Raw genomic sequence first — 8,499 nt, forward strand, 5'->3', positions numbered from 1 at the left:
CAGAGGCCACTGGGGAAATGTGACTTCAGGGCGTCTCAGCCCGGATGGAATCTGACCTTCCACCACTTATCGCTTATCGCCCTAGTGAAGGCGTCCAGAACATCTGCCAGAAACTCGAGACACTTTCCAGACCCTCACCCTAAAATAACTCGCCACAACCCATGTGCTTTTTGGACCCCTACCCGAAAACGACGCATGATTCCTCAGGGACAAGTATTTCCTGACCCACATCAAGAGTCCATCACCGTTCTCGCCAGGTAACTTTAACAACCTCGTGGCTTTTTGTCTTTACAAGCCCCTGACTCTTTCTCTTCCTTAGGACACTCTTGATTTTACCCGAATCTGTGTCTTCCAAACGACAGTTCTTCAGACCACAAATAAATTCTTTTCTTAACTGCAGCCTCTGCATTGTTTTGGGGTCGACCTTTCACGGCATCCGATGAATAGGCTACACCCCCAGCTCTGGTAAAACCTCGGATGCGAGTGAAGCCCCTGCGGGAGTGCACGGCGCTCCAGCATCTCCTCCGCGGCCCTGGACTTGCTGGTGAGTGCTCTACTCAAGGCTCTCACCTTGGGAGAGGTTCTAATTTATTTGTCTGTCCTCTATTGTTGACTTCTGTTTTCAAGATGTCGTTTTCTGTTTGGTCCGGGGAGTAATTACTGTCGAATACGGAAAGTTCACTCTCTAAGGGTCAGTCTGCAGAGCAATCCCTCTGGAACTCCTGCTGGGTCTTCGTATGAGAACTGTGGACCCCGGCCCTGCAAGTATTTGTTTTGCTGACTGTGATTACCTGGGATGATTAACAATTAAATTGACCTACTTGGGGCTCCTTTGAAATCCCTGAATTGGTTTACCTAATTTATTTATTCATTTATCTAATTTATTTGTTAGTCTATGTGCCCAGTCAGTTAGAAAAAAGGATGTAAGACAAAATAGGGAAGCACATTTCAACTGGTATTTTGAGGGCTCCAAACACACTAATGAATCCACTAATGCTTCCCTCAGAGACACTAACTTACGATTACTTCAGAGGATTTCCAAATTGGAAAAACATCCTCTGAGGCTTCTGAAGGTCTCCCTCCGCCCCCCACCCCACCCCTGCCTCTTCCTGTTCCTCTGAATGTCCGCTGCAGTGTTCTCCCTGCTGCCCATCTCTCTCTGAACTTATTTCTTATAACACTAAGATTGATCCCCCATAGAAGGCAGCAATGCATCCAATGGCCTGGTGACATTGTCTATGATTATTACGATCATTGCGAAAAAACTATTTTTTCAAAATTCTGACCTTAAAGGGAACAAAAGTCTTCCTAGGAGCAGCTTGCATTTCTCTCCCTGTGCCTTTGAAATGTAAATGTTCTACCAGTTCTTCAAGAACCCTTTTTTAGATCATCACCAATCCTAAGACTGAAGATTTATTTAAAAGACTGAGGAAAGGGGTCTTTTTAAACACAAACTACTAACGGGACTCTCTTGTCCAAACCGCCTTCATAAAATTGCTTGTCAAGGACAAACACAAATCTTAAAAGTCTTCCCCACAAATTATAAAAGCCATCTAAGCAAGTTGATTTACTTTATTCCAACTGTAATTTATAAACTAGTGACTTTTGTGTTATAATTGATTTATGGCTAAAGTTTGCTTGTTTTTGGTGGCGCCACTTGGCCTGTGGGATCTTAGTTCCCTGACCAGGGATTGAACCCGGACCCCGGTAGTGAAAGCACTGAGTCCTAACCACTGGACCACCAGGGAATTCCCTGGCTAAAGTTTTGAAAAGAAAGCTATGAGATCTCTGTCTGCGTCTAACACTTTGTATGTCTAGATATGTACATTTTAGATATGGTATTTTTTTCTACCTCTAGATGGTATAACCAAAATTAATTTGTAAAGAGTTCTATTTAATTGACTTAAAGAAAATTAAGTACTTATATAAATTCTCAGAAATATAATAGAAACTAGCCCAAATGAATTTCAGGTTCATGTGGTCTGGGAAATATTTGGTATTAAATTAACATGTGGTGTAAAACTTGTTTAAGTTTGCTGGTTTAATTAATACAGACATGTTGTTAGAGCTATCAGCATTAAGTATAATACTTTTATTGTACCTAGGTTTGCTAAAAGTCAAGTAATTTCACGTTATCTTTTACAAAATTTGTCAGCAAGAAAAATAATTTGGTGTGATATTTTCAAAAGTAAGTAAATATAAATGGGAAAAGAGTTTTTAGATGAACTCTTTTAGAATAATTATGTTTTATGATATGTCTACATAACAATAGTTTCCCCAAAACATTTTGGTAATTTAAAACTTCAGAGTTTTGCTAAGTTTAGTTAAATGCTAGAATGTCTAGATCATTTCCAAATAAGATAAGATACTGAAACCTTTATTGCTAAACAAGTCTAAGTTTACCTACTTTTCACCTCTTTTTCAGATAGACTAAAACTATTGGGTCTATAAGTAAATGTGTATATCTTGTGCCTTATTAAAAGATTGTGCTATAAAGTAGCATATCCTTTTAAAATTATAAAATGTGTTTATAAGTACGCCAAGCCATGCAACATTAATACAATTCACAACTGTTTAGTTCTTTATTTTTACTAAAAAAAATTTAGGGTTTCAAAGTATTAAGAATTCTACTTAATATATGTAATTAAAACTCCTAAAATTATAAGGAAAGCATCTTTGAATGAAAGGAAACTTTTTTAAAAAGGTATAAAGAATGGAAAAGCATTTGTTAAGGGAAAAAAAGTGATTTTGTCCTAAAGCTGGTTATTTGTAAATGGGAAAGAAAACAAGGGGCAAATAAAATGGAATTAGAAGGTTGTAAAAGGTTTTTAAAAAGGAATCTATATATTTTTTCTACATTTATTTATTTATTTTTGGCTACGTTGGGTCTTTGTTGCTGCGTGCAGGCTTTCTCTAGTTGCAGTGAGCGGGGGCTACTCTTCATTGCGGTGCGCGGGCTTCTCATTGCGGTGGCTTCTCTTGTTGTGGAGCATGGGCTCTAGGTGTGCATGGGCTTCAGTAGTTGTGGCACGTGGGCTCAGTAGTTCTGGCTGTCGGGCTCTAGAGTGCAGGCTCAGTAGTTGTGGCGCACAGGCTTAGTTGCTCCGTGGCATGTGGGATCTTCCTGGACCAGGGCTCGAACCCGTGTCCCCTGCATTGGCAGGTGGATTCTTAACCACCGTGCTACCAGGGAAACCCAAAAAAGGAACCTTTAGAAAGGAATTTTATGAGTGGCCAATCTTGATAAAATCGGAATAACTTTAATTTAGTAAATGAGTTTTAATAACAAAAGTAAGCTGGTGCAAAGTTAAAATTTGGTTTTTCTCTCTGTTAAAAGACAAAGTTTTCTTAGATTATTGGTCTGGTCTTAATGATAAATTGTAAACAAAGGTTTTCTTTACTTTTAATGCAATCTGTCTGGAAAAACAAAGATTTTTACAACTATATAACCATCTATATTTGCCTGTGACATCTTCAATTGTTATCTTGGTTAAATGGATAACTAAGCATTGTTTCACAGTGACCCCTGATCCAATTTGACCAAGTGTTTTAAAATTTTTTGATATTTTTGACAAACTTCCCCAAATCAAATGCTGTTCTTTTTACTTAGAACTAACTTTGAGATATGTTTCAGAGGGCCCCTGAAATATCTCAAAGATTTGTTCTCTCTCCTTATAAAAAAGGGTCGTTAATTAAGTTTATTTGATATGTTAAAGTACATGGGCAAGAAAGACTAAGACTTCTTTATAGGCATATAAGTGTTTCAGAAACTGTGAAGTTTCTAGAAATCTGATATTTCTGGTGAACGTTATCAGTCAATTCTATTTATTGTCTTAAAATGTTGTATACCACAAAGGAAATAACCTAATTTCCTTTGTCAATTGCACTGTAATCAGCTCTTTAACCATGTCATTTTAAGTTTTTTTTGTCATTTCTAGATAGTTATTGTTTTTCATTGATGCTTTTACAAACATGTTTCATATTCAGAGAGATACAAGTAAAGGACTCTGACACACTCTAGAGTACAGTTTTCTAATGAACTTTCAGATCATACCATTGAACTGGGAAAGAATTTATGAAACTCTAATGAAGAAACTGATGGCTTCATATAACTGCTAACAAAAGATAAAGACCAAGAATGTATTCCATGGGACTGAATGAACTGATGGGGATGATTACAATATTTTTGACTTTTTTCTTTTTTAAACCTTGCTGGTTCATTTATGTTTTGCTCTTCCAGGTTTAAAGAAGCCTCCTCTCTCAAGCTGTCTATGACTTGCAGCAATTTGATAAAATATACCTTTGTAAACAAAGATGAAACATTTATCTTATTCTCCCTACCCGATCCCTCTAGAATTCGGAAACTCTTAGTATTTTTATTTTTATTTCAACATAGTTATTTGCATAAGTTCAATAAGAATCTGTTCTCCTTATTACAGCACACTATTGGAAGTGTTATATCGCCAAGGCTTTGACTGGAGTGTCATAGTTGAGAGAAACAGACTCAGATGTTACCAGACAGCTTTAAGGAACTAAGATTGACTTTATAGAGCCAATGAGATTCTTGGAAATATGCACTTGGTACCTTGGTTACATGGTTCCCAGCAGCGTAACCAACTTAGTAAGGAAGGTAACTTCCTGGAAGGTGCAGAAAACTCAAGACATTTTGGGGACCTCAAGAAGAGAAGAATTCACCCAAATCTGTAGGTACTGCAGGCAAAGTCTGATAGCCATCCTTTGCTTGTCTTTCCTTGCCTTGAGAGGTCTTTAAAAGTTCAATCTGGGATTCCCTGGTGGTGCAGTGGTTAGGACTTGGTGTTTTCACTGCTGTGGCCTGGGTTCCATCCCTGGTCAGGGAACTAAGATCCTGCAAGCCATGAGGCATGGTCAAAAAAAAAAAAAAATTCAATCTGAGATTCCTTATGAAAAGTTCCAGCAAATCCTGTTTTAAAAAGCCTGTATAGTCAATTGTTATTGTTGTTACATGTACATAAATAATCAGATCAAGTTTTTTGAAACCAGACATTTTGCAAACAAGTTAGTCTTAATTAGACTATCTTTGGTAGAAATGAGGGTGTTTTGAGAGATAAAAATTATGTTTCAGTAATATACCTTTGTGGATATTAGGTTCCAGTACTCAGTTGTCTGTGAGGTTTTGCTATTTATCTGTAAACTGGACTAGATCCTGAATTCTTCTGGTTTCCTCCAATATCTGGCTATAATCCTCCAAACTAACATTTTCAGTTCTTCTCCCATTTTTTAAAAACTTGGAATCATTGAGAACTAAAACTGCCCTTTTTCCAAAGTCATGGGAACTAAAACTGGACAACTTGATATAAACCTCAGAGAAATCACCATAACATCATGTCTGTATAGACAATCTTTGTACCTTTTGTATCTGAGCCACTCAGAAAGTTTACCTAAACACCCGATGACAGCATCAGAGACATTGCAAAACATGCTTTGGACCTGACATCTAGAAAGCAGCTGCCTCCACTCTGGACTCGGTGCCTTCTTGCGATCCGGATTACAACTAGTGATTCTAATTGTGCTTCTGATTTGTTCTCTCTTTGCTGCTGTAAACAGTTTATGCTTTGTATCTTTTGCTGCTGTGCTATGATACCTTCCACAGGAATAATGGTAGCTTGAGGTCTTGAGATGATTAACCACTCCTATAGGACCCCTCCCGATGAAGATGCATGCCTATTTTGAAGGATCACTTCCTGGATGGCTTTGTGCTGCTCTTATGGGGCCATAAACTCTCAAAGGGCATACCTCTCACCCAGCCACCTCTTTACCCCTCAGTGGGACGTGCTTTCTGAGAACGAGCCTTCCCGGAAGCAAGGGAGTTGATACTGATGCCAAATAACCAAATGGTTGGCCATCAGTGCTTTCTAATGGAAGATCTCAGTCAAAAGAAGGAAAATAAAAATGGAGTTGGTATTGTTAACAGAGCTCTCCAAAATGGAGCCAGGAGGCCAGTAAGGAAGTGTGACCTGTGCACATTAGCCTGGATGGAATCTGACCTTTTGACCACTTATTGTCCAAAGAAGGCATCCAGAACATCTGCCAGAAACTCAAGATACTTATCAGACTGTTACCCTAAAATAACCCATGACAGCCTGTCTTCTTATCAGATCCCTACCCTAAAACAACTCATGCTCCTTAAAGACAAACATTTCCTGGCTCAAGCTGGAGTCCGTCACAGTTCTCACCCGGCAACTTTAACAACCTTCTGGCTTTTTGTCTTTATAAGGCCCTGAGTCTTTCTCTTCCCCAGAACACTTTTTTGGTTTTACCCGAATCTATGTCTCCCAAACTGTGATTCTTAAGGCCCCAAAAATCTCTTTTCTTAATTACTGCCTTCTGCATTGTTTTTTCGATGACTCTAGTCATCCTAAATCCACACAGAGGAAAGGAATAGTCCCTTAATTGAGCCATAATTCGCAACATGAGTACCCCTTCCCTTGAAATTCGTGTGCTAAGAGTTTCTTTTCTGTTTCTTATGGGTCTGCCATAATAGTTACAACTGAGCAAATATTACTTGTTGACGGCTGTTCCAGAGTTTTACCAAAAGACTTTGCAAAGCTCCTACTTGTATAACTAAGTTTAAATTCCAGGTAAAGTTTTTTTTTTTTTTTTAATTTTAAAATTTTTAATTTTTTGGCCACACTGCACGGCATGTAGGATCTTAGCTCCCCGACCGGGGATTAAACCCACACCCCCTGCACTGGAAGTGCAGAGTCTTAACCACTAGACCACCAGGGAAGCCCCCAGGTAAGGGGTTTTAATTCTCTTGAGACACCCATCTATGGGAATAAAACAAAACATCAACAACTACAAAGCAACAAAGTAAGGCTACTTCATGCAACAAATGGCAATTCACCAAAGCAAATAAATGAATGAAAATGGATTGCTGAATGGCTGCTATGTTTACAGAACTTTATTTGCTTGGAAAGGAAAAAGATTTTGAAAAACAAAGGTAACTATTTCGTTCCTAAATGATGAATAAGAGATCTGCATATTGCTTTGGTTTTCTCCAAAGCAGAGCCTGAGGCAAGGGCTTGAGCATAGGGAATTTCTTTGGGAACTGGTCCCAGGAGGAGGTGAGGTGATGAGATGGGCAGGGAGGGAGGAAAAGCCAAAATCAGGGTTCCTTATGGAGGTCAAGGCTGCAGACAAGTGGGGATCCCGTTCGGATGGTTCCAGAAGGGTGTGGGGTGTTTTCAGAATCATCTTCTGAAAAACAGGATGCTGGGGCATTTATCCATGAGAACTCCCCTCCCGGCTTTGTGCTTCCATGTCTGCCACCATCTTTAACTGTTGAGTAAGAAAAATGGGAACAGTTGGGTTGGGGCGTAGGGTGGGGATTGCGGCAGGTCTTAGATTTGAGGGTTATGTGAAAGAAGGAAAGGGACCGCTCCTCAGCAGATTACAGGTGGCCTTTTGCTTGAAACCAATGCTGTGTGGCTGAAGGAATAAAGTAAATTCCCCTCACTTTCTAAATTACGCCCAACACCAGCTCTTGCTAATTCTTCCCTTTGCTCCATCTCACGGGCTCACTCTCTACCCCCTAATCTTAGACCAAGAAAAGAACCAGAGACATGGGTTTTTATGTTGACAGTCAAGTTATTTTTGATATTCCTTTAATATTCTTTTAGGACAAATCTGAGAAAAAAAGGTTATTTTGTCTCCCACGTTTTCAGTGTTTTTACTTCTACAGATTGGATGGTTTGGAGGGTTTCCTGCGGCCCAGGACTGGGCGTGACTCCTGCCTTCTAAGCACGGACATCAGGCCGCTTTGCCTCTAGCATTTTCTCTCCGTAACCCATGGGTACACAGAGTTATGTGCTTGAGGACCTGTGAAGGGCTTAGAAGAGATTACCACAAAGCATTGCCTGTAGCCATATGGTCTCCTCTTTTCACCTGCTCTAATGTCTGAGGTTCTCACCCTGAGACTTCTTTGCGTTAAAGTATATTTCTAGAAGGTCTGTATAAAATATCCAGTACATAAGCTATATTGGGAGCAGTAAGTACTATATTGGTTATAGAAGTTTTAAATCTGATCACGAAGAAAACATTTTCAGTATGGGGTAAGCATCAGGTTGACAAACTGGTTTTCAAGTGGCAACATTCAAGTGTTGGCAAGATGCTGACCAGAATATAACCAGTCCTAAATCTCATAATACTTTCTATTGCAAAAATGAATGAGGACTTCCCTGGTGGCACAGTGGTTAAGAATCTGCCTGCCAATGCAGGGGACACGGGTTCGAGTCCTGGTCCAGGAAGATCCCACATGCCGCGGAGCAACTAAGCCCGTGCACCACAACTACTGAGCCCGCATGCCACAGCTACTGAAGCCCGTGCGCCTAGAGCCCGTGCTCCAAAACAAAGAGAAGCCACCACGATGAGAAGCCCGTGCACCACAAGGAAGAGTAGCCCCCGCTCGCCGCAACCAGAGAAAGCCCACACGCACAGCAACGAAGACCCAACGCAGCC

This window comes from Balaenoptera musculus, chromosome 5, assembly GCF_009873245.2.
Source record: "Balaenoptera musculus isolate JJ_BM4_2016_0621 chromosome 5, mBalMus1.pri.v3, whole genome shotgun sequence".
Taxonomy (NCBI): Eukaryota; Metazoa; Chordata; class Mammalia; order Artiodactyla; family Balaenopteridae; genus Balaenoptera; species Balaenoptera musculus.